This window comes from Rhipicephalus sanguineus, chromosome 3 (assembly GCF_013339695.2).
Source record: "Rhipicephalus sanguineus isolate Rsan-2018 chromosome 3, BIME_Rsan_1.4, whole genome shotgun sequence".
NCBI lineage: Eukaryota > Metazoa > Arthropoda > Arachnida > Ixodida > Ixodidae > Rhipicephalus > Rhipicephalus sanguineus.
In genome coordinates this window covers 185,556,745-185,567,796 of record NC_051178.1, presented here as the reverse complement: position 1 = coordinate 185,567,796, position 11,052 = coordinate 185,556,745, and the positions used below count along the sequence as shown (strand labels likewise).

The following is an 11,052-nucleotide window of genomic DNA, read 5'->3' as shown; positions in this document are numbered from 1 at the left end:
AGGCTTTGGCTCCGGACCTCCAACACGCCATTCGAACCCAAGTTGAGGAGGCCCTCCCACCGATTCTCCAACAAGCACCCGTCACTGCACCGCTTACCTACGCCGCCGTCGCTGCTCGCCCGCAGCAGCCTACGCCATATTCTCGACCTGCCATGCCACCCCATCCCTTGCCGACGACCGTGAACGCCGCGTCGCATACCTTCGCGAGACCTTCGACTCCATTTTACCGCCGCTCAGACGCGTGGAGAACGACAGACAATAGGCCCATCTGCTTCGCCTGTGGTATCGCTGGACACGTCGCCCGCTACTGTCGCCAATGTCCTCCATTTGACGCCGTGGGCAGGCCTGTTGCGTCGTCGTCAAGGGCGCCACCAAGGTACACCCTTGACGATCAACGACCCTACGCCAACCACCGATCACCATCCCCTCGACGACGCTCCCTGTCACCAATGCGTCGCCGGCCTACTACGGAAGAGGGAAACTGATCGCTGCAGTTCCGGAGGCAAGAGCTGCATGCGAGTCGAACTGCTCAAGGCCTCCATCTTTTTCGCCGCAAAACGTTATCGACGTCAATGTTGAAGGGACCGCCGCACAAGCGCTTATTGACACAGGAGCCGCCGTTTCCGTAATCTGCGAGAACCTATGCCGCAAGTTGAAAAAGGTGACCACGTCGCTTTCGGGACTAATGCTCCGCACGGCCAGCTCACAGTACATAGCACCTTCTGCTGTGTGCACCGCGCGGGTCATTATTCCAGGCGAACTGTACGTCATCGAGTTTTTCGTGCTAGCGTCATGCTCCCACGACGTTATTCTCGGCTGGGACTTCCTTTCGCGTCATCGTGCCCTCAGAGACTGCTCCCGTGCAGAAGTAGCCCTTACGCCGCTCCAAACTGCTCTTTCGGTGGATCCCCTTCCCGACGCTTACAAACTTGTCGTTGCTGCGGACACAGATATAGCCCCGAAAACGTCCACCCTGGTAGCCCTGACCTGTGAAGCCGCTCCAGACGGAACTGTTCTGTTCGTCCCGTCCGAGGTATTTCTCCGCCGCCGCGGCTTGCGACTACCGTTTGCCGTACTCGCCGTTGAATCGGGTGCTACAATTATGCTGGTTGCGAACACATTGACATCGTCAGTTACATTACTTCGCGGGGAATGTTTGGGCAACATACAAGACGTTGACCTGCTGCGTTCTGTGGAGTTTGCTGCAAACCAACCCGACCTCCAGCTGAATGCCATAACACCACCTGTTGCCACTTCTTCCGCTCCAGACATTTTCCACCCTTCCGTTGCCGCTGATCTATCACCGACACATCGACGCGAACTCTTAGCCCTTCTTCGAGAGTTCCGCTCTTCCTTTGATAGCGCTCAACCATCTTTGGGGCGTACAACGAGCATTACGCACCACATTGACACCGGTGGTAATGCTCCCTTACGCCAACGACCATATCGAGTTTCAGCGGAAGAGCGCCGTATTATCAACGAACAAGTCGACGATATGCTCAAGCGCGGTGTCATCCAGCCATCCCAGAGCCCCTGGTCGTCCCCTGTTGTGCTTGTGCGCAAAAAGGATGGATCAATTAGATTCTGTGTCGACTACCGCCGCCTCAATAAAATAACTCGGAAGGATGTATACCCGTTGCCACGCATAGACGATGCTCTCGATTGCTTGCAAGGAGCAGAATATTTCTCGTCGTTGGATTTACGCTCGGGTTATTGGCAAGTTCCGATGGCCGACCCTGACCGATCGAAGACTGCATTCGTCACTCCTGACGGGCTGTATGAGTTTAACGTCATGCCGTTCGGACTCTGCAACGCCCCAGCTACCTTCGAACGGATGATGGACAACATCCTTCGCGGCTACAAGTGGAATACCTGCCTCTGCTACCTTGACGACATTGTCGTTTTTTCTCGCGATTTTCCGACTCACCTTACTCGCCTTCGTGTAATTCTCACGTGTCTCACCTCTGCTGGCCTTCAACTTAACATCAAGAAGTGCCATTTTGCGGCGCGCCAGCTCACAATACTAGGCCACGTCGTCTGCAAGGAAGGCGTTCTTCCGGACCCCGCGAAACTCCGCGCCGTGGCCGAATATCCGAAGCCCAACTCTATGAAGACGCTTCGAAGTTTTATTGGGCTGTGCTCGTATTTTCGTCGATTTGTGCGCGACTTCGCTTCTATCATCGCGCCTCTTACCAATCTACTGACAGCCTCCAACGGCCTGTCTGCTTGGTCACAGGAGTGTGACGAGTCTTTTATGACGACTTGATTAAAGTGGCGAGTTTGGCGTGTTGGTAAGTCTTTTCAAATTAGTGCAGCGGTAAAAACAGACGACGAGTGCTCGTACACTTTTTTTTTTGTCTTGTTTCGTCATTGTCTGTTTTTAGCACTGCAGTAATTTGAAAACCTTGTATACCTCCTAAGCTCCCACGGCGGGCACTTGTCGGATGCGCGAGTCGTAACTACGCGCAGTACACGCGAACAGAAACAGGTCAGACAAGGCATGTCGAAAATCACAAAATATATTTAATAAAATGTTTCTATACAGCGCCTTCTCGCACGCTTGGACACTGCAATTCGAGAGGGCGCGCCCACTCGAAATCACGCGGTGGGGCCTCCGAACGGGCCGCATCAACTCCGTTCCTAAGGGAGCATGCGACCCCGTTCGAGAGGCATGGCCGCCACAGTCAACGGCTCTTCAATGTCAGAGCCCTCCAGTCTTGCGTGAAGCGCCGTGCGTCGTGCACCGGCGGCGGCACCCAGCTTCGCAAAGGACGCGGTCTGGACGCAGTTGCCCGTGCCGCGGATGCAGGCGAAGCCACGCGGGCAGCAGTTGACCAGGTCGCTGCAACATACGGCGTCCTTGTCGGGACAGCAGCCGTACGAGCCGGTCTCCTGGCGGCAGCACGTGCTGTTGTCACGGAAGCAGTACGTTTCACCCGCCGGACACTTGGTCATGTGCAGCTCCCTGGCGCTGACGGTGCGTTTGGACGCCGCCTTTGCAGTGGTCGTCGTCGCATTCCGGGGCTCAGAATGCTCGCGCGCCGCGGCTGCCGGCGCGCACAGGTTGGACGCCTCGTCGCAGATGTAGTGCTCGGGGCAGCAGCTGCTTCGCGCGGAGCAGCACACTGCGTTGGTCAGGATGCAGCACGAGTAGCGGCCGACGGGGAGCAGGCAGCACGTGCCGGCTGCACAGAAAGTGGGTGGACAACGCAGGTCAGTAAAAGGGGATGCCGACGCCTGGCGACGTGCATACGTTTCTCCGAGAAAGTGTCAGAAGTACATTTCATATGGGTTGGCTTGAAAAGCTAATGGACCGCACACAAAAGGATAAAGGACCAGACACCAGATGCCGCCGGAGCACGCTACACTTTCGATGCGATGACAGTGTCTTTCACCGCTGAAATGAGACATCGTGCTCTAATGGGGCCTGAAGCGGCATGTTCGATGCATTGCCATGGAGCATTTACGTCTAAAATTATTACTTTAGAGTAATGGTAGTGATAATCGCTTTGTCGTCGCTGTGGTAGACCGTGATTGGTTCCACAACCATTTTCAGCAAAATGAATTTTTGCTTGAGCATTGAAGTCACGCTGTTCTTCTGGTGTCTAATTTCCGTGGTCTACCCATGGCAGTCTTAGAATGAACTGAATGAGTTGCTAGACGGGTCTCCCTTTTATATATGAAATGAAGGAAGGGGAGTTTGACGTCACTCGAAGCCTCGTGTGGAGAGCAAAGCAGCTGCATGCAGCCTAATCTTTGCCGGGAACGCGTGGGAAGGGTGTTTCCATTATTCACAGGCGCCTTATCACCCATCATGCGGTTTTGATGCTTGTTTTGTGGTTTTCTTTATTGAAACGAATACTGAGCTCTAGCTGCGCTCTATGCCTGATTGCGAAGAAAGATATGCCGTTTGCCTTCAATTGTTAAAAAGGCCCCTAATTCACCTATTCCCGGCGACAACTTTCTGTGGCAGCACAGCCAAAGCTACGTGGGCGGAGCTTCTGCACATGTGTCAGTACGCAAAGTAGCCCGTTCGCCGGCGATTTCGGTTTTGGTTTCGCAAGCGCATCCAACATGTGCGTTCTCATACGAATATTCACGGCTTATGATGTAATTTGGGAATTTATGCAGATAGTTTATACACAGATGTAATCGAAATCTACCGCAGACGTTGATATACATAGGGATACAGCGCCTGGAATCATTGCTGAGCTCTTCTGCAAATCAAATGATATAACGCTAATGTGCTAGCGGTTCAAGTCCGCATGCAAAGCGTGCACCATTTAGTTTTGTTTACATTTCTTTTTTTGAGAAAGCGATATAACATTTTGTATTGCGAAGGAACGCAGGAATCTGCTTTATTGAAGCGGTCGGTTTTACTTTTCAAAAAAAAAAAAAAAAACACACACGCAACAAGCCATTTTGTGAATTTCGGCGCATACAGGGTCGACATCGTCGTTTTCCTTCATCTGGAGACGCAATAACTTTCTCGAGACGCTCACGTTGTTTTGTCAGGGGACGCGAATGCATCGAGAGGCAGCAGATATCTTGGCCACGACCGGTCAGGGGCGGGCGTCTCACGTTTGCAATTATATACAAGGGGGTGAAACGCGCTCCTTACTCCCATGGTCAAGAATACATTTATTGCAGACTGAAAATCACGATATCAGTCGCGTAATAGACATGAACGCGTCTGTTACCGAGGCCAAGCTGTGCACGGGTGATTTCATCACCGTAAATCCCTCTCATCGCAATGCGCCAAAACACCTCCTGACGTAGACGCCGACGGCCACGGTGATACAGTACGCAACCTACAGCGTTATTCAGCAATAACAGGTCACCGATATAACGACCATGTATGCAACGCAATTTATGAAATAGGCCATTTATTTGTCGTACTCTTTCCAATCGCAGTTTTGCTTTCACGCGGCTCTTCTTGATGAAGACTTGCAGGTCGCCGGCGTCAACGTCAAGGTAGCTATCGCGATGAGAGACCCACTTGTGCTGGTGCTATCACTTGCACACTTCTTTCTCTGTGATAGTATGGACAAATGAACAAAATAATTCACAACGCACCACTGTCTTCGTTTCTTTCTGGTCGATGAACATAGATCACCTAGCGAACACGCGCTTCCCACGAAACACAAGAAAAGCTAGAAAACTTCTACTAAACATCTAGAAAGGAAACTCCAAAAGTATATTAGAAGTTTAGTTGAGATGTTATTTAGACGTAAGCAGCTTGAAAACTTCCTGTAGCTGTGCTAACGCCACGTTATTAGAAGTCTAGAAAACTGCTTGCAAGAATTCTAAAAAACTTCTTGCTAGATCTTTTTAAGAGCTTTTTTAGACATTTATTTTTCATGCAAACCAGCTTGTTGAGGAGCTTGCCCTAGTCAATTCGTTGCATCATGCAGCCTTTTGCAATCACGTTTTAGCTGTTCACTGTCAAGCGTAATAGGTAAAGTGATGCCTGTGTAATATGGCGTCACATTAATTTCTGGAGCTACTCTAGCGAGCAGGATTGATAATTCAAAAAAAGCAGATGTTCAGGGGAGATGGAAGCTTGACGAGATGACAAATTCTTCGACACGGGGTGTCGCTGGAGCGATTTCGACAAGCGGACTTGTCAATTCACAGCTTTGAAGAAGACAAGTTTGCTTGTCGAAGCGCTGACTCCAGCGACACCCCGTGTCCAATAATATGTCATCTCTTCAAGCTTCCATCTTCCCCTGAACTTCTGCCTTTTTTGACTTATCAATTTTCCTCGCTAGAGTAGCTCGAGAAATTAATGTGACACCATATTACGCAGGCATCCCTTTACCTATTACGCTTGGCAGTGAACAGCTAAAACGTGATTGCAAAACACTGGCATGATACAACGAATTGACTAGCGTGTTGCTGGAGCCAACATTTTGACAAACTAACTTGTCTTCAAGTTCCAGCCTTGAAGAAAAGTCCGCTTGTCGAAACGGCTCCGGCGACACCCTGTGTTCAAGAATTTTTGATCTCAGCAAAATTGGTGTTCTTCTGGCCAAAGAATTAGTTAGCCCTATTTACTCAGACATGACATTGCCTTAATTCATTGTTCTCAACACATCTAAGCATTTTGATGTCGGGCCATTTACATTACTCGTGTTTTATGAAATGCGTTATACCACGCTTCCAAAAGTAAATGCGAAATTCCAACAGGTGTCGTTATCATGCATAACCTTTATTGTAGCAATTCCAAACAATATGTTGGCCACTTGACATAGGCTGGAGCAATGGAATTGATGACTTTGTTCAAGAACCTGCACGCAAAAGGCACAGTAAAGTACAACGTGTCTCAATCAATCAGACATGTATCAGCACAACAAAAATCGGAAGGCTGTCTTGGCAAACACACGAGCACAGCAGCAATACTTTTGCTAAATCATCGAACATTTTGTAAACGCCAATAGGAGCAGTTCAATGGCTTATTTTTGTCTCGAAGTAAATTTAGATATGTTAAAGAATCTTGGGTAGGCCAAATTTAGAGTTCCTCTACAATGGTGTGTGTCAATAATATCGTGGTTTTTGGGAATAGCTGGAATTCGAATTTCAGCCTGCACACAAAAGGCACGATGAGCCAAGAAAATGTTTCAGTCAAGCATGCACCTACACCAGCATAACAAAGAAACAAATAAAACGAAACAAGAGGCTAGTTTGGTTAAACGACAACAAACACCGTAGCACAGGGCGACACAGGTTTAGGGAAAAGTTCGCCCTAGTTGGTAGCACATGCAAAGAATTTTTTTCGCATAACCAACACAAGAACAAAAATGGAGACACAACATGTGCACTAACTTTCAGTAGAATGGTTTATTGCACACGAGGCAAACAGTTGCACAATGCCGGTGCACTCACACTGCACCAAGAAGCAATGCACCGAGATTTGTCTTTTTCCATTTCATTTTTAGATATACATAACACTCATAAACTCACAGACTACTGCACATTCCAGAAAGTCTATTCTTTATCTGACAAGGACAGGGACAGAGTACTAACACAAGTGGTACGGATATTTGCGATTTTGGCAGCTTATAGTATTGTCAATCTCGTTAGTTAAGCTCTGTTGGTTGATAAAACCTTTGTGTTCTGCTAGAAAGGTTCACACCCACACGCTCTACAGGACAATGCAAGCCACCCATCATTGGCTTTATTTACAAGATTACAATGCTCTCTTAACCTATCATTCATGTAGCTGCTTGTTTACACGACATACTGCTTACTGCAGGAAAGAGGTATCTGATAAGCGACAGTTTTCTCCACATTCCACAAACCGCATTCTATGTCGTTTCTGGCAAACAGTTGTCTTCTTCGATGCTTGGCTGCTAATTCTGCAAATCGATTTCAGCTTTCATGGAGCGGAAAAACTATTTGTACATTAGCAAGTGATATCAACCTTATTATGTAGTGCAAAATTTCATGCAAGTGCGGCACAACAGCTATTCCTTTTTGAGCAACATCACTGTTGGAATGGCAGACTAGAGCAATGGAGCGGTACTTCCTAATCGGGACTTCTGCGACTAACACCTTTGTTTGAGTGACGTGTTGTGCGTGAATCTTTCCAATGTGCTATGTGTTCCACTGAGTTGTTGCGCTATTCAAGTACAGAATAAAAAGGTTGGCATCACGTGCTAATGTTCAAGTAGTTTTTTTCAGCTCGATGCAAGCTGAAATCGATTTGCAGAATCAGCACTCAAGCACCAAAGACGACTGCCTGCAAGAAACAACATAGGACACAGCTTCTGGAATGCAGAGAAGCTGTCATTTATCAGATACCTCTTTCATGCGGTAAGCAGTATGCCGGGAAATGGGCCACTGCAGGAATGATAGGTCAAGAGAGCATTTTTAAAAGAGGCGAGCGAATGTTGGGTGAGTTAGTGTCTCGACATAGTAAATACCATCGTAAGTAGCGCAACTAGACAGGACAACAGTGTTCGTCTGTTCCTTTCTGTTGTCCTGCCTAGTTGCGGTACATACAATGGCATTTATAAGACAGCATTGTAATCTCGTAAACACGATGGATGTCTGGCGTTACAGTGTAGAGCATGTGAGTGGGAACCTTTCTTTTAGAACACAAATGTTTTATCAGCTAATAGAGTTGAACTAACGAAGTTGATAATAGAAGCTGCAAAAATTGCAATAGGGGGTATCAATTTTGTTAGCACTCCTCGACTGTCCTTCTCGAATGAAGCACTGACTTTCTTGAACATGGAGTAGTTCGCGAGGTGATCAGTATGCCGTATATTTTGCTAAAATAAAGCGGAAGAAGACACATCTCTCCGCATGGCACCTTGGTTAAGCTTGAGGGCACCACCCCATTGTCTACAAGTGCCTCGTGTGCAATAAACCATTTTTTAAGTTAGTGCACAGATTGTCCCTCTTTTTTCGGCTTTGTGTTGCTTATGTGCTAAAAATTTTTACCAAGTGTGTTGAGGTCACTTATGAGTACAGAAAACAAGATACTTTAGAAATTTCAACCACAAATACATGCAAGCACAACAGCAAAACCTAGTTAACAGTAGAAAACTTGTAACAGCCAAAGGAAAGTGCAGCTGAACAGTTGATATTGCCCACACAATGCGCTTAAATTTAGGTATGTTTCAGAATCCCGGGTAAGCAAAATCAACGAGTTCCTCCACAACGGCAGCCATGACAATCGTGTCGTGGTTTCGGCAATACTCAGAACTTTATTTTCATCCTGCGCGCAAATGGCACCATGAAGTCAGCCAAGCATGTGCGTGCAACAGCTTACCCTATGTCTTTCAAAAATTATGACAAATCGGAACATTTTCGAAGCATATGTTTTGACGCCTTCTGCACAACCTTCTACAGACCTCACAGCAAAGTTACTTGAACACGGGCATGAGCTGGCGCTCTCATGTATAATTCGTTCAGGTGACCTGTCGGCGGGTTCAGGTGACGCACTTTCACATTCATCACCCTCAACACAGATTGTAGCCAGGCAGGCATTATCTACGCTTTCAGTAGTTGAGTTTTGTGCTGAAAGGTTACTTTCATTATTTTGCATCGAGGCGGTCTGGCGAAAAAGCGGCTCAACTGCAGCATGAAGTCGGCGATGTTTTTGCTGACGCGATAGGGAGCCGATAGCTTTCTTTTTTCTTTCCATGGCAGACCCTTTCGCATGGAAAGCTAAAAATGACACTTACGTCTGTTGGGTGTCTGGAAGACAATGAGGTCCTGGAGTTTTGACACGAAAAAATAGCAGGACGAACAAGAAGCACATTCCGAAAAGACGGAGAAAGGATATTCAACTTGAAACGCTTGAAACTATACTGCGCAGTTATCGTCGGCGGCTTCGGTGGAGAGGGAGCGAGAGCGCCAGAGCGGCGTCACGGGCGGCCAATGAGAGGGCACGACACGATGACGTAGAATGACGCAGTGTGTGGCGACCAATGGCGACCATGGGTGGCGACATGTCTCGACCATGGCCTCCGAAATGGCGGACGCGCCCGCCATCTCGGAGGCCATGTCTTGCCTCTCGACGGCGGGAGGATGAGGCGAGGTTGTGGAGAGGAAATGACGCTTTTCTTCCGCCCTCGCTAGGAGCGCGCCTCAGCAAGCATGGTCTGCGCGCGAACTAACTAACTGGAGATGACGCTCGAAGGGTCCGGGGGCACTCTCGGTCCCCATACTGCCCATACATTGTATCACATTTTATTTCATCAATTAAGCGATCGTGATCGATGTTCGGCGAATGATTTTGTATCATTCACGTGCATGGTGGGCTAAAAGATTGGAAAATTTGGTTTACCGATCTTCACATGTTAAAATGGGGAGAAATATAAACGCGCTACCCTTTCTTTTTATTGCGCATGCAGTTCAGGCGACCAATATTTGCGATTACGAATGTATACGAGCGACCGAAGTTCATATGTGCGCATTTTAATGGCAAAAGCTCTAGAAAAAAAGGTTCACTAAACGTTTTAAAGAGACTTCTTGTAAAAAACGTTTTTTCAACTTCTTCTAAAAAACTTCTTGTAAAAAACGTTTATTCAACGTTGCATAATATACCTAGATGTCTGCATACCTTTTTAGTCGTTTCAAGAAGTTTTTTAGAGGTTTTGTGTTTCGTGGGTTATGCTCGCTTACAAGCTTCGATGTGCATGTGTTGCAACCGAGCGACGCCATCGGTGTTTAGTGGGGTCGCAAAACGTGAAATGGACACCAGAAAACCTGAAAACTCGAAAGAGCAAAAACCACAAATTCTTTGCGGGATAATTGTGGTGTTTTGTTCTGGCGGTTTCGGTTTCGAAATGCCATGTGGGATGCCAGGGGGCGCCGCTCTGGTATCCATTCTTCCAGGGACTTTAATCCATAGAGTTTCCTAAAATTAACTAGAGGGGACTCTGGCGCTGCGATCGTTCAGCTACCATGGGAATGATGGGTAGTACACAAATTTACCTAGTCTTCGTGCTTACGGCTTCAAACGTACTTGTGGCTTTGTTTATTGCTATGTTTTGGTTTTATTTCGGATAAAAGAATGGATCGTTGTGAACTTCGTGACCAGATTTGAATCGCTGAGCCTAAAGAAGATAAGGTGGCGAAGTGAAACTGCTGACTTTTACTGAAATTCGTTTTGCGACAAAGCGGCTGCAGCCGACGCAGAGCCAAACGGAGCCGAAAGTACGAAGTTCAGACAAATTTGTGTACTACCCATCATTCCCATGCTGGATGAAGCGTCATGCGTTGCAGCTCCCATAGACACTAGCGCCAGAGTTCCCTCTAGTAAGTATTGTAGGAAACTCTATGCTTTAATCCATATAGTGTGCCTCGATGTGTGCGCGCACAAAACGCGCAACAAAACGCGCATCAAGGCACCCTAATCCATTCCATGTTCAACAGGCGTGACGCGTAAATAAAGAGTGTGTGTTGAATACTCCTTGAGTGCGGACGTTTGTTTCTTCTCTTCGGCGCTTCGCGCCAACCGCGTGTGCGGGGCTGGTAGCGTCCCCGCCGGCTGCGTTCGTCACCGCCGGTCTTCTTCGCCTCTTTCTTCGCCGGGAC

At 47.9% G+C, this 11,052-nt stretch overlaps 1 long non-coding RNA gene across 1 annotated transcript; it reads right to left on the bottom strand.

The window, feature by feature from the left end:
• Nucleotides 1–6,190: 6,190 nt before the first annotated feature.
• LOC125757973 (uncharacterized) lies at nt 6,191–9,348 on the bottom strand. Its single transcript, XR_007415614.1, has 2 exons — nt 9,195–9,348; nt 6,191–6,290 (listed from the first exon to the last, which is right to left on the bottom strand). It is a non-coding gene; the product is annotated as an uncharacterized LOC125757973 (long non-coding RNA).
• Nucleotides 9,349–11,052: the final 1,704 nt, after the last annotated feature.